Source organism: Castor canadensis, chromosome 6, assembly GCF_047511655.1.
Source record: "Castor canadensis chromosome 6, mCasCan1.hap1v2, whole genome shotgun sequence".
Lineage (NCBI taxonomy): Eukaryota > Metazoa > Chordata > Mammalia > Rodentia > Castoridae > Castor > Castor canadensis.
The window spans coordinates 13,780,715-13,796,669 of record NC_133391.1 but is presented as its reverse complement, the minus strand read 5'-3'; the positions used below and the strand labels follow the sequence as shown (position 1 = coordinate 13,796,669).

General features: G+C 41.5%; 1 pseudogene; it reads right to left on the bottom strand.

Annotated features, from left to right (window-relative positions):
* Positions 1–14,402: 14,402 nt before the first annotated feature.
* Positions 14,403–14,510, bottom strand: LOC141424513 (small nucleolar RNA SNORA32; annotated as a pseudogene).
* Positions 14,511–15,955: the final 1,445 nt, after the last annotated feature.

Here is a 15,955-nt window from a genome sequence, read left to right as displayed (position 1 = left end):
GTTTCCATATTATCTCTTGGATGTTAAACCAGAATGAGCCTCCATATGTGAAGAAACAAGGGTACCAGCCTCAGGCTTTTAAGTCCTATCTTGGGATAAGGAAGTACTAGGTCTGGAGGGACCAAACCCAGACATGGCAGCTGGGGCCAGAAGTGTCCAGCTTTAAAATCAGTGTTCCTGATGTGGATACGAATGGGATCCTGAGTTTGTGGGGGGAAAGGCTGTAGGCTAGTACTTGTCTGTCTTAGCACAGGACTCTTGGGAGCTATGGACCCATGTGATCCATGTTGGGCAGCCATCTTGTTCCTCATAGATCACTCATGAGACCCAGCAGCACAGACAAGGAAGGAGCAAAGTTTTTTCTGTAGAGTACAGTGCGCTAATATCAGAGAGGGTCAAGAACGAGTGACAGTGGTAAATAATCAAAGAGAGCCCATAGTGGAGATGAAGATAAATTCAGAGGGAGTTTTTATGCATGTGAAGGGCCTGAAGATCAGGAAAAGAGACAGGAGCCATGGGTAGCCTCTAAGAAGAGACAGGATAACTTACTGGGAAGGAAGGAAAACAATGGAACGGAAATTCCATGAATATTTGGCTGAGTATTCAAAAGGAGACACTGGGATTGAAATACATCCTCAAGGGAGAAGGCAGGATAGAAAGAAATTGAGAGTAAATTGGGAAAAAAGATGATAGAGAAATGAGAAATTCTAAAGACAGAGCTTGAACACCCACAGAATCTGTATGAGGATCCGGGGCTGGGAAGAGGGACCCTGATGGGTACTTCATCCTCTGTGTCAGTCTAGTACCTATCCTTAGGATTGGGTTCCAGTTAGAATCCTCTTAGCTCCAGATTCACACTGTGAAATCAAGGTTAGGAGCTCACATTAGGGCCATACCCAGGCAAACAGTTCAGGAGACCCCCCCCATCTCTAAAATAACCAGAGCAAAATGTACTTCAGGTGTGGCTTAATTGGTAGAGCACCTGCTTTGCAAGCACAAAGTCCTGAGTTCAAACCCCAGTCCCCCCAAAAATAAAAATTAAATTAAATTAAAAATTATGTCTCTATTGGACATGTACAGACTTTTTTCCTTATCCTTCTTCCCCAAACAATATTATGTAACAACTGTCTAATAGTATTTATATTGTATAATTGCAAGTAATCTAGCAATGTAAAATATATAGAAAGATGTGTAGTGATTATATGCAAATATTATGCCAGCATTTTACATAAGGAAGTTGAATATCTGTTGAGTTAGGCATGGGGGTTTTACAAAAAGAGGAAAAATAGCAGAATTCTATGATTTGGATCTGGAACATCCCCTCAAAACTCATGTGTTGAAGACTTGGTCTCCAGTGCAGCAGTGCTCAGAGGTGAGGCCTTTGGGAGGTGATTGGATCACTAAGGCTCTGACCTCACCCATGGATTAACTTGTTAATGAATCATAGCTTAATGGGTTATTGGGAGGTGCTGGAGATGAGGCCAAGTTGGAGGAAGGAGGACAGTGGGGGTGTGTCTTTGAAGGGCATATTTTTGTTCATGGTTTCTCTCTCTCTCTCTCCCCGTCCCCTTTCCAGCCATCATGAGGATAGTAGCTCTGCTCTGCCACATGGTGTCTACCATGATTATCTGTCTCACTACAGGTCCACAGTAATGGGGTCAAATGACCATGGGCTGAACCCAGGAGCCAATATCAACCTTTCCTCTTTTTATATTGTTCATCTCAGGTACTTTGTCACAGCCACAGAGTGCTGACTCTCTCTCACACACACCTTAAATATAAAAAATACCAATCTAATTTTAAATATGGTACTATGACTAAATCTAATTTAGTCATATGGTACTAATTCTCACTTACCATCCTTCTGTGCCCTAGAAACTTTGTACACTCTCTCCTCTTTGCACCTAAAATACATTTGTTTTGCTTTGCTGCAGTTATCGTACATACTAAAGAGACTTACTCTGAATCCGATGCTCTATCCAAATGTTCAATGTGTTTCTGATTTTGCTATGGTTGTTAATTCTATCTTCTTGGATCTCACTATAGCCCCTGAGTAACTTGGATGCTTGAGATAGTAAAAATTTTGCATAACTTTATTTAGCTTCCAAGGCTTTCTACATCTTTCTCAGACCCTCCCCCTCATCAGCAGGATTATATGGCAGTTCTGAGCCAAAACACAGGCTGGCAGGCTCTCCACTCACATCCCAGCTTTCTCCCTGCAGACACTACACAACATTCAGAAAGCCTGGGTTTCTTTCCTCTCCATTTCCTTTCTGTTTCACTCAGAGTATTACAAAACACGCCCCACCTTCCATGCCATCTGCTGTACCACACTGCTCTGAGCCAACCCTCTGTGGCCTCATTTCGAGTTATCTTCAGAGCAAGTGATGATGGCACAGAGTTCCTAGACATGGCTTCCAAAATAGACAGACCTGGTTGCAAATCCTGACTCTGTACACCAGCAGACACTTGTTTTTTTAGACTTCTCATTGCTGTGACAAACACCTGTGAGAAATAAATTAAAGGAGGAAAAGAAGCATTCCTCGTTTCAGAAGTTTTTGTCCTTGGTTGGCTCCATTGCAATGGGCCTTTGGTCAGGAAGAGCATCACGGTGGTTGGAACATGAGATAGGGAGGCTATTCACCTCATGGTAGCCAGGAAGGAGAAAGAGAGAGAGAGAGAGAGAGAGAGAGAGAGAGAGAGAGAGAGAGAGAGAGAGAGAGAGAGAGAGAGAGACAGGGGCAAGATTAACTCTTCAAAACATGCCACCATCGACTGATTTCCTCCAACCTGGCACCACCTCCTAGTTTCCAGCACCTTTCAATAATACCATCAAGTTATAAATCCATCAATGGATTAATGTGTTGATGAAGTCAGAACCCTCATGATGTAGTCATGTCCCAGACTCTCTACCAGTTGTCAACCTGGCTTTTAACACATGAGCCTTTGGGGGACATTTCAGATTCAAATCATATCTTGGCTACCATCCCATTGTCCCAATGCTACTCTAAGAAACTGCCATATACTTTGTGGCTTAAAATAACATAAAGTAATTATTATGCAATTCTGAAGGGCAGAATACCTACATTCCTGCTTTGAGCACTTACAATCTCAGTCTCAAAGTGGGTCTTACTGGGCTTAAATCAGCAAATCTGAGCTCTTCCTGGAGGTCCCAGGGAAGAATTCATGTCTGCATTTTTCATCACCCTCCTTGGCTCCACCTCTTCCTTCATTTTTATCTGCAGTGGTTGGTTGAGTCTTTCTTATGTTGTGACATACGCACACAGAATCTTCTGTATCCTTCTATGTAAGAGAACCCTCGTTGATTGCATTGACCCCTCCTGGGTAAGCTAGGATAATCTTCCTCTTGCAAGTTCAGCTAATTAGCAATCATAATTATATTCACCACTTTCTTTCCCCTTTGCCATGCACCCTAATATAGTCATAGGTTCCACTGACATCTTTGCAGGGGTGTTATCCTATCTCCACAGCTGCCTATGCTTCAGAAAGTTTCAACTTCTGTGAGTTTGTGATGTGCAAAGACTACTTCTTACACCAAAGGTGGACAATGATGGTCACTTTTCTTCCAAGGCTCAAACCCATCAGAATTGTTTGCTTGTAGGGCAAACAAGAAACAAGAAAGGAAACTTTTTAAAGTAAAGCATATAATGCAGGAGTGAAGGTCCACATTGGGCACCAAGGAATGATGCAGGAGTGGGGGAGTTACCCAAGTTCTTGTCCAAAGGTCAGCAAAGAATGATGAGCTCAGACTCAACATTGAGGTGCAAACTGACAGTTTTATGATAAGAGAAGGGGAGGGAAAGGAAAGGGAAGGGAGGGGAGGGGGAGGGGAAGGGAGAGGAAGTGAGGGAAGGGGGAGGAAGGGAAAGCAGGTAAATGAGCAGAGACTCTCAGATGGAAGGGGTTGGAGGAAAGTTGTCCAAGCCAATGTGGGCTAGAAGCTCCAGGTATTTATGCTGCTTTTGAAGTAGGGTAGGGCTTGGAAAGTTTTCTGATAGGTGGAGGGGACCACCCTCCCTAGAACATGGAGGTCTGTGATAGGCAGAGGTGACTGGCCCTCCCTAAGGCATGAATGTCTGTGATAGGTGGAGGCAACTCCTAAGGCTTGGAGGTCCTTGCTTCCTTGTTTCAAGGCAATTCCTTCCTGCTCCTTGGTATGTTGGGCTCAAGTCCCCATTCCTAAGGCTGTTTGTGCTGTCCTGCATGATGGAGCCACCATCATCCTTTTGCTCTTACCTTGACTGCCTAAATACCAAGCTAACTCCTAACAAATAGACCCAAGACGGCTTCTTCACTCTTCCCAATGTTTCTATAAGCCTCCTGGAAGGCAATCTTCCCCCTCCAAAATTTGTAAATACTCAACTGTAGTATTTCTTTTTGCTGGAACTTATGAACCCTAGATGACACAGAAACTTACCAGCTGTGTGACCTTGGGGAAGACATTGAACTTCTCTGGTCTCAGTTTCTTTATGTAATGTAGATTTTGAGATTTGGGAAGGGTGAGTGAGATAAAGTCTAAAGAGTTTGTGTTAGGGCTCAGCACCTGAGAAACATTTCATGAATAGAAGATGAAGGAAGAGAATGGAGGAATACCGATGTCCTGCACTGAACAATTAAAATCTCAAGACGGCAGAAAGGACGCAGAGGTAAGATGGAAGTGGGAATGATGCATTACATTTCAGAGTTGTTTGCATCTTTTTTTTTTTTTTGCAGTAATAGGGTTTTGAACTGTCCCATACTTGCTAAGCAAATGTTCTATACTTGAGCCACTTCCCCAGTCCATTTTTGCTTTACTTTATTTTTAGATAAGGTCTAATGGTTTTGCCCTGGCTGCCCTAGAACTGTGATCTTCATATCTCTGCCTCTTGAGTAGCTGGGATTACCAGCATGAACCTACACACTAGGTCCTTCTTTGCACATTTTGAAAAGCACCAGAGGCTGCCTATAAAACCTTGCCATAAAAACAATGGATTAAGGCACAGCTATAAGAAAATGAAAGTGAGTCCCTTGACACAAAACAGAAAAAGTTAACAATTGGGTTCTTATCATGAAGACAAAAAGTCTATGGAGTACTACCAGGTTTTTGCTTTTGAGGGGACCACAGCACAGGATGATAGGAATGGCCAGAGTGACTCAAATACCTCCCTATAGTGCAAGCTGTTTGCTTTTGTTAGAGATGCACAAACTTTAGTTAATGGAGAGTGACCTAGATATGATTTCTTGGCTAGGAATGGTGCTCAAGGTCAAGTAATGTAACTATCTAGAAGTCTCCAGTGAGATGACATCCTTTAAAATCATTGACTGATTAGAGCCAACTTATCTGAATTAGTTAATTGCTGCACAGCCTTGCTTCTATCCTCCCAAGTGCAAGCAGGGTCAAGATGACGTGAGAAGCTACAGCCAGTGTTTACTGTGCACTCAGCATAGATGGACACTGGGAGGAAGAGGGAGTGATCTGCCCTCCTATGTATCATTGTTTCTAAGCACCTGGGTTTTCTGAAACCAGATGTGCAGAGGGGATTAGGAATGCAAAAGTCTTCCTGGGAAGTGTCATCTGTGAGTGACAGTGGGGAAGGAAGCAGGATTGGGCCAGGGAAGCTACCAGATGAATGCGCAACTGACGAGCTCTCTGGCAGCTCTGCAGAAAGTTCCAGAGCATGGAGTGTCCACTCCAGGGGTTCCATGTTGGATGGAAATGGCCTGGTTTGATGACCACTGCCTTGCTCAGTCACTGTCCAGAGACTACCCTGAGAACAGCATGACCTCGATCCCACAAGCTAGGTGGACCTGGAAGGTGTCACCAGGTGGAGGTAGTCAGCCTGGCCACTGTCCTGTTACATGTCTTAGCTCAACAGACAGCACTGATATTCTTCCTGGAAGCTAAGACCAGGTAAAAAACTTGCCTGGAGGTACACAGCTGGGAGGGGCACAGCTGAGTCTAAGCTGGAACTCTTTTTAAATTTTTTAATTTGAGAGAGTGTTTCCCTCTGCAGCCTGGCCTGACCTTGAAATCTTGATCCTCTTACCTCAGCCTCCTGAGTGCCAGGATTACAGGTGTGTGCTACTCCTCCGCAGCAAACCCTCACTGTACCTTGAGACGCCCCCCCCCCCCCGCCGAGGAAACTACAGAGGAGTCAGGAAGATGAAGAGATAGGTACTTTCTCCAAAGCTGTTTGAAATGTCCATAAATGTTCAAAGGATTAGACTTGTAAAGATTAAAGGACAATAAGAAATCTATTTATTAATTTTCCAATTTTCCTCAATTTGCCCTGGTTGCTCTTTGAGACATTTTGCTTCAGCTCCAAGAACGGTGTAAAGGAAAGGCTTTTAACAGCATATGGAAAGTGTTAATAATTTGGTATGGTCTTAATTCATTTCATGATTCAGTTCTGCTGAATCTACAGAGAGTGCTTCCAGCCTAGTAATTATAAAAGGTGCTTCAAAATCAGTCTTGACTCAAGCTTACAGTATTTGATCATTTTATTATCCCATTTTTTACTATATTATTCAGTTTGATTTGACATGCAGAAACCCAAGGCTACAGAAACTGTATGTTTTATATCTTTAAAAGTTCTGTTGAGATAAATTCTTATATGAAAATGCCCTAATGCTAAATCAATGTCATGTATTTTTAAAACTGAGAATATTGCTCTAAGAGCAGGGATTCTTGATAACAGATAAAGTATCATGTATAAACCCTGTACCATGAGTCATATGCCACATACCATGGGTGTGACTAAATATGTGTTATTTTTCTTCTAAACCATATCAGATTAAATTAGCAACTTTCAAAGCATGAATTGCTTTGTGCTCAGGTCAAGTTGAATATGTTTCTTTTCTGTAGTTGGTGATTTGGTGGGTAGATGGAAAAGGTAGGATAGGACTTAAGGTTCTTGAAGTATGGGTAGAGATGTTCTAGTACATATCTGTCTTTCATATGAGACTTTGAAATAATGACTTTGGTAAATAACTGCTGAGTGAGTAGATGAAAGGGTTTGTGATTATAGACATAAGTTGAAATCCTAAGCAGGCTTCTTTTTAGCTGCAAGCTCTGTGAACCTCATTTATTTTCTCCTTGGTTTATTGGTAGGTAAGGTGAGGTAGGTAATCCCCCTTCCTAGGGATGCCATATTTACAAATAGACAATTCCCTATCCTTACCATGCCAGGCAAAGAGCTCAGCACAGGGTAACTCTCAACAAATAACCACTTCTTAAAATCCTACAATACCCAATCCATTCTTCTTTTCTCACAGTTCCCATAGTATTAAATATTTCAGCAGAATTGACAGGCTGCAATACTGACTTACAGGATCCCCAGTTCAACAACACTTGGGGTCCTCAGGATGGGATCCAAGCCCTGTCAATCAATTTGGTGCTTTTTCTTGATTGGATGGCTTACATTTCTATTGTCTAGAAAAGAATCATTTTAGCCATCACATGGTATATACACTTTCAGTGTACTGTGTCACATAATCGTCCCAGTAGTAACCCACCCTTTTGAGATGCAGATGCAATTATATTTCCATTTTACAAAAGAGAAATCAAGGGGGAGAAATGACCCAAATATTGTATGCACATATGAATAAAAGAAATTAAAAAAAAGAAAAAGAGAAATCAAAACACAGGGACAATCTGCATAATTGCTGATACAGGTACAGATGGTATCCACTCAGGGTCACCTGGTTCTTGGGCTGTCCCTGCTAACCACCATCCTGCCCAGTCTCTGAATCATAAAGGTACTACCAGACTTTCTGTAAGATGCAGAAGTAAACATCAAACAACAGGCTTGAAGAAACAATTATTTTTAAACAAATTGACGAAATCAGGCAATCCTATTAGAAATGAGTAGACCTAATTCTTTCTGTTCGCAAGTAGGTGTGTGTGCACACACAAGTCTTAGTTCTTTTCTCTTTTGTTGGTGGCACTGGGGTTTGAACACAGGGCCCCATGCTTGCCCTGTGGTGTAGACAGGTGCTCTACCACTCGAACCATTCCACCAGCCCTTTTGGTGTTGGTTATTTTTTCTTAACTTTTACTTACTTATTTATTTTTTCCATTAATGTTTTATTAGGATATATTTGTTGTACAGGGGAGATTCATTGTGACAGTTCCAAATAGATTTCTATTGTACATTGGTTAGACCACCACCACCGTCTCTCCCCCTCTACCTCCTCTCTGCCCCACTTAAAACTATTGCAAGAGGTGCTTTTGTTCTATTTCATGTAAGTATATGAAGTCCATCAACCATATTCCCTCACCTTCGTCTCCTTCCCTCACCCTCCCCTTCCACTATTGCCCCCACACTGCACCTATTTCACAGTCCTGTCTTTCATTATTAATATCTAAGTTGATGTTCAAAGGGGTGTCTCCGTGTGTCCCTGCTGTGAGTCTACTTTACTTTGGTACATTCAGCTCCTTCCATTACACTCTCCTACCCCTTTACTTCCCACCCCCCATTTTTCAATAGCTTTCAATACATATCCTTGAAGGTAGAAGAAATAAGGATATGTATTGTGTTGATTAATTTTGAGATAAGTTCTTGCTTTATGCTTGGGCAGGTTTGAACTATGATCTTCTTATTTGTGCTTCCCTGGGTTGCTGGAATGATAGGTGTGCACCACCATGCCCAATTATTGGTTGAGGTGGGGTCTTGTGAACTTTTTGACCATGGTGACCTTGAACTGAGATCCTCCTGATCTCTGCCTCCCAAGTAGCGAGGATTAAAGGCTTGAGCCACACCAGCCAACTGGCCTTTGTTCTTATAGCAACCAATAGCCCTGATTCATCAGAGAGTGATACATGAAGCATTCTTTCATCCCATCTGATACTTGTTCAATAGACAGGTGTTGAGCTCATCAGCCACACAAAAAAATGTAACACTCAGCAAGATATACAAAATGTAACACACAAAAATGCAAAATGTAACACTCAGTACTGGAAGAGACCAAGGTAGGCAAGACATATTACTTGCCCTCCAGGAAATTATTAACAGATGAACATGTCATTCAATCAGTTTTATAATCTAATGTAGTCCCTGTCCTTGGGAGGGATCACTGTAGTTCTTGCAGGAACCCAGTCAGTTCATATAGAGTGAGTTGTTATAAATGAGTGAGTCTGATTCATGAAGCTCTTTATTTCTTTTCCTCCTCCTCCTCCTCCTTCTCCTCCTCCTCCTCTTGTTCCTCCTCCTTCTCTGGTCTAGTCAGGACCTAGGACATCTAACATTTAACAAACTAAAATCTATTCAACTCAAAATAGCAGGGGTGAGTTACACCCCTTAGCTCGAGTCACTATTTCAATTTCCTCAAATGAGTTAAAGTGGAGTAGTTGAATTCCAATGAATGACCAGGCTTGGTGGTTGAAGTTGAAGGTAGAGAGGTAGATGTTTACAAGATGTTTATAAAAGCAACTTGAAAACCAGGCAACCGGCTTTCTGATTGCTCTGGGTTTGAGCAAGCCTTTGTTCCTATAACAAAAGAACTCTTAATATGCTTACCAGAAGAAAGGCTCTGTGTTTTGAATTCTGTAATGCTGAATGTACATATTTGACTAGCTGCTCAAGTCCCTGCACTCCTGGGAAAATGCTGCCAGTCTTTGACAGTGAGCTGACAATAATCACACTTCACTTTCTTTCTTCTTCTTCTTTTAAATAAAGCATTAGCGTTTCTTAAAGCCTTCTCACATTTGTACAGCTATTTGATACTAAAAACCATCTCATGCATTCAGTCAGGGAGATAGCATGTCCTTGTTTGATAAAGAAGCATTTGGAAGGTTAAGACTACGGACTTAAAACATCCAGAATCTCAGACTCCGAACTTGCAGTCATTTCCCTTGTGACACTGATATGAAGCCCATGTGTGAAGTTCACCACTGTTTTCAATCTTTGCAAAAGCTAGGAAAAGGATTAGAGTAGTTACCTTTAATCAGGGGTGATAAATATATGTAGGTAGGCTGCCCTCACCTGTGTCCAAGGCAGACAGCACTCACAAACTTGGCACCCTTATTCACCAAATACAGATGTTGTGTTAGAAACTCTGTGCATGGTTTGGGTATGATTTGAGTGTGCTCCTCAAAGTCAATATGTGGGAAGCTTGGGCCCACTCGCAATATTGCAACATGGTGGAGGAACTAGGTGTGGTGATGCATGCCTATAATCTCAGCCACTTGGGAAGCAGAGGTGGGAGAATTGAGGGTTTGAGGCCAGACCAGGCAAAGTTAGTGAGACACTAACAAAAATTAAAAACAGAAGAAATGGAGGTGTGGCTCCAGTGGTAGAACTCCTTCCTAACACGTGCAAGGTTCTGGGTTCTCCATAAAATGGAAAATTCCCTCCTCCATAAAATCAACCATTGTTTCCTCATTTTGCTTTCTCTTTTCTTTCCTTTCCCCTCCTTTCCCTTCAATTCCCCCCTCTCTTCTTCCTTCCCTTCTTCCTCCCTCTGTCATTCCCTCCCTCCTTCCCTCCCTCCCTGCTTCCCTCCCTCAGGCCCTTCCTCCTTCATTCCTCACTCTCTTTTTTTTTTGATAGTACCAGGATTTGAACTAAGAGCCTTGCACTTGACAGGCAGGTGCTCTACCTCTTGAGTTACACTCCAGTCCTTTCAGCTTTAGTTATTTTTGGAATAGGGTTTCACATTTTCCCCAGGTCAACCTGGACTGTAAACCTCCTATTTATGTTTCCTGCATGGCTGGGATGTCAGGCACATGTCTCCACACTCAGCTTTATTGGTGACATGGGATCTGACTAACTTTTTTCGCCCAAGCTGACCTCAAACTTCAATCCTCTCCAGTAGCTGGGATTACTGGAGTGAGCAACTGTGCCTGGTTTGAACCTCTGGGTTTCTTTTTTTTTTTCATTTATTTATTCTTTTTTTATATATAATCTGCTTTTATTTATTTATTTATTACTTTAAATTATTCATTTATTCAAATGTGCATACATTGGGTCATTTCTCCCCCTGCCCCTCCCCCACCCTCTTCCCCTGTCTTCCCCTTACTTCCAGGCAGATCCTGTTCTGCCCTTATCACTAATTTTGTTGAAGAGAAGACTTAGGCATAGTAAGGAAGATAAAGCGTTTTTGTTAGTTAAGGATAGCTATACAGAGAGATTCCTAGCATTGCTTTCGTGTACACATGTGTTACAACCCATGTTGATTTATCTCTAACTGATCTTTACAGTGCTTACTGATCCCCTTCTCATGTTAACCTCTGTTGCTTTAAGGTTTCTGTATTAGTTCTTCTGGAGTGGGGACATCAAACGCTTTCATGTTTTAGGTTTTCTACCTATTCCTGTATCTCCTGTATGTGCTCTCCCCTTGTCATGTGATCCAAGTCCAACCACATTGCTGCATTTGCTCTAGATCTAAAGTCCGCATATGAGGGAGAACATATGATTTTTGGTCCTTTGAGCCTGGCTAACCTCGCTCAGAATGATGTTCTCCAGTTCCATCCATTTACCTGCAAATGACAAGATTTCGTTCTTCTTCATGGCTGAGTAAAACTCCATTGTGTATAAATACCACATTTTCTTGATCCATTCGTCAGTAGTGGGGCATCTTGGCTGTTTCCATAACTTGGCTATTGTGAATAGCGCTGAAGTAAACATGGGTGTGCAGGTGCCTCTGAGTAACCTGTGCCGCATTCCTTTGGGTATATCCCCAGGAGTGGGATTGCTGGATCATATGGCAGGTCTGTGTTTAGATTTTTAAGAAGCCTCCAAATTTTTTTCCAGAGTGGTTGTACTAGTTTACATTCCCACCAGCAGTGTAAGAGGGTTCCTTTTTCCCCGCATCCTCGCCAACACCTGTTGTTGGTGGTGTTGCTGATGATGGCTATTCTAACAGGGGTGAGGTGGAATCTTAGTGTGGTTTTAATTTGCATTTCCTTTATTGCTAGAGATGGTGAGCATTTTTTCATGTGTTTTTTGACACTGAATTTCTTCTTTTGAGAAAGTTCTGTTTAGTCATTTGCCCATTTCTTAATTGGTTCATTGATTTTAGGAGAGTTTAATTTCTTAAGTTTCTTGTATATTCTGATTATCAGTCCCTTGTTTGATGTGTAGCTGGCAAATATTTTCTCCCACTCTATGGGTGGTCTCTTCAGATTAGAGACCATTTCTTTTGTTGTGCAGAAGCTTTTTAATTTTATTTAGTCCCATTTGTCAATCCTTTCTCTTAGTTGCTGAGCTGATTGAGTTCTACTGAGGAACTCCTTGCCTATACCTATTGCTTCCAGAGTATTCCCTGCTTTTTCCTGCACAAGCTTCAAGAGTTAGGGTCTTATATTAAGGTTCTTAATCCACTTTGAGTTGATACTTGTACAGGGTGACGAACAGATCTAATTTCAGTTTTCTGCAGGCAGGTATCCAGTTTTCCCAACAACATTTGTTGAAGAGGCTGTCTTTTCTCCATCGTATGTTTTTTGGCACCTTTGTCAAAAACAAGGTGGGCATAGCTGCATGGATTCATATCACGTTCCTCTATTCTGTTCCACTGGTCTTCATGTCTGTTTTTGTGGCAGTACCATGCTGTTTTTATTGCTATTGCTTTGTAGTATAGTTTGAAGTCAGGTATTGTGATACCTCCAGCATTGCTCTTTTTGCTGAGTATTGCCTTGGCTATTCACAGTCTCTTGTGTTTCCAAAATGAACTTTAGGGTAGATTTTTCAATCTCTGTGATGAATGTCATTGGGATTTTGATGGGACTTGCATTAAACATGTATATTGCTTTTGGTAGTATAGCCATTTTTACTATGTTGATTCTACTGATCCATGAGCACGGGATATCTCTCCATCTTCTGTATTATTTCTTGATCTCTTTCTTCAGGAGTTTGTAACTCTCCTTATAGAGGTAATTCACATCCTTTGTTAAGTTTACTTCCAGGTATTTGAATTTTTGAAGCTGTTGTAAATGGAATTGTTTCCATATAGTCCTTCTCAGCTAATGATTTTTGTAAGTTGATTTTGTATCCTGCCACATTGCTGTAGCTGTTTATGGTGTCTAAGAGTTTTTTGCATCTTTAAGGTATAGGATCATATTGTCTGAAAATAAGGATATTTTGACGGTTTCTTTACCTATTTGTATTTCTTTCCTTTCTTCTTCTTGCCTCATTGCTCTGGCTATAAATTCCAGTACTATATTGAATAGAAGTGGGAGTAGTGGGCACCCTTGTCTCATTCCTGATTTTAGGGGGAATGGTTTCAGTTTTTCACCGTTAAGTATGATGTTGCCTGTAGGTTTGTCATATATTGCTTGTATAATGTTGAGGTACTTTCCTTCTATTCCTAGTTTTCTTAGAGCTTTTATCATGAAGTGGTGTTGGATCTTGTTGAAGGATTTTTCTGCATCTATTGAGAGAACCTCTGGATTTCTGTCTTGCCCTGGTCTCTTCCTCTCACATATGCTTCTGCTCTGAGGCCATCACCATGCTGTGATAGAGTCAGGGAGGCCATTAATGGAGTCCAGCACACACTGGCTCCATGCTCATGAATTTCCAAAACTATGAGCTAAATAAGCCTCCTTTCTTTATAATTTACACAAGCTCAGGTATTTTGCTATAGCAATGGAATGTGAAGTAAGATACCCTTTCAGCAGGTAGTCCCCATAGTCACCACTGACTGGAGCTAGTTATATCTGGGAATGTTCAAACAGAGACTACAGGCCCAGTGGTCACTCAGGTCCAACAGAATGCATTGAGGAGAATGCTGAGGGTGTCAGTGGTTCCCAAGCAAGACTGTGACAGAACCTCTTGGTGGCATTCAGGATGACATTTACTTAGGGGTATGGCTCAGTGGTAAAGCATTTGTCTGTAGGAATGCATTTATTTATGTATTTAAAAATGTTTTGTCACATGTTCTGATTGGTTCACTGTGCATCAAAGTTACCTCTAAAGCTGACTTTTTTCTTCAAGATAGCCCATTTTAAAAGATGCTTAATCCAGTTGTCCTACCAGCCCTATATAACAAGAATATAAGAGATGACCACAGACAAGTGCTGGTGGCTCATGCCTGTAATCCTAACTACTCAGGAGGAAGAGATCAGGAGGATCATGGTTCAAAGCCAGCTCCAGGCAAATAGTTCATGGGATCCTATATTGAAAACACCCAACATAATAAGGAGCTGGCAGAGTGGCTCAATTTGGGGAGGGACTGCCTAGGAAGCATGAGGCCCTGAGTTCAAACTCCAGTACTGCTGAGAGAGAGAGAGAGAGAGAGAGGGAGAGAGAGAGAGAGAGAATCACACAGTAGCCAAGAAAGAGCATACAATTACATACAAATATTACAATGCTATGTTTATATTTGACCATTGTAAAAATCTCATTGGCAACAAGGTAGCTTATTAGAAAAGTTCTATGGCTCCCACCATTATTTCTGCTGGGTGATATTGTTCCAGATAGGTTGATTGCCACTAGAAAACCTAGTGGCAAAATTTATTATAGTCATGTCATAGCAAATGAGAAACTCTACTCTAAAAGCCTTGGTAATGACCTTTTATTTTCTTACTCATATTTTTGTGAGACTGGGGTTTGAACTCAGGGCTTTGCCCTTGCAAAGCAGGTACTCTATTGTTTGAGCCATACCTCCAGTCCATTTTGCTCTGATTATTTTGAGATGGGGTCTCTCAGACTATTTGCCTGGGCTGGCCTCAAAACACGATCCTCCTGATCTCAGACTCCCAAGTAGCTAGGATTATAGGTGTGAGATAACAGTGCCTGGCCTTGTTTTTTTTTTTAATTGAGCTTTCTGAGGTCCAGCCCAGACCTTCAGAATCATTCTTTGAGTATGCAACCCAGGAGATGATCATTTATAAATTATTCAGAAGTAATTATGATACAACAGGTTTCTTGCTTGAGAACAGAATCAAATGATTACCTCTAGAGGTAGCTTCTAAATTTGAAATCTACACTTTTTGTGACTTAACACAGCCCAACTATGGCAATTTGATGCACCATAAGACATAGAGTTTGTAAATCACACTGAAAACAATTAGCCAAACAAGTGAAAGAATGCACCCCCAGCCTGCCACCTGCATATGAGTGGCAAATTACACTTCACACATTCACCATGTTCTCTGCAATATTAGTGTTACAAACCCTGATGTATTGTGTTTTATACTTCAGAGAGCTGGAGTAGAGTACTAATTACACGCAAGTTTTCTGGGATTTCAGCTGGGAGCATTTCACATGAAAGTTAATTGTTCTTTTGGGGCTTTACCACTGGTTTATCCAATTAACGCCGAGTTTGCCTATATATCATGGTTTTGCTTACAGAAGGGGAACACTGTTATTCATTGGAATAAAATGGGCCTCGTGCTAAGGCTGTTTAGAAATCATTCTGATCGCTCCTGGAATACATAAACCACTGTGCTCACCTGCTGCTTTCCGAGCCAGAATGAGGTTAGTTCTGTAGAAGAGAGGCAGAAACTGCTGATGAAACACAGTGATAAAAAAAGAGGCCAAGCAGGTTTGTTTCTAAAGATTTTTTCCCCCTTACTGCTTTCTTCATATATTGGAAGTTGTTTTAAATCATGTGCAGAAATGGTACAAATACTCCTTCCTTTGGGTTTGCATGGTATGCAGTTCACAAGATGGCTGTCATCTCAGAGGGCTGTATACAGTTGGGCATAATTATCCCCATTCTTACAGACATCTAGGTACTCAATATTTTGCCATGTGTGCTTATACATGCAACCTATTCTCCTCTAGAAATATCTAGACATTAGTGCATAGTATTTTTTTTAAATGGGTTCCATTGTCTCCCAGAGAGAGTGGGTAGTGAGTATGGTTGGTGTGATCTTGAATTTGAGATCATACCAGGCCATTCTGGTCAGGGCTGTGCATAGGACTTGACTACCTCTTTGAAAGTTTTTAAAGACCAGCATGGTGTTGGCATTAAGAATGAATGCTGGGTATCCATGCATTCAAGCACAGTGCAC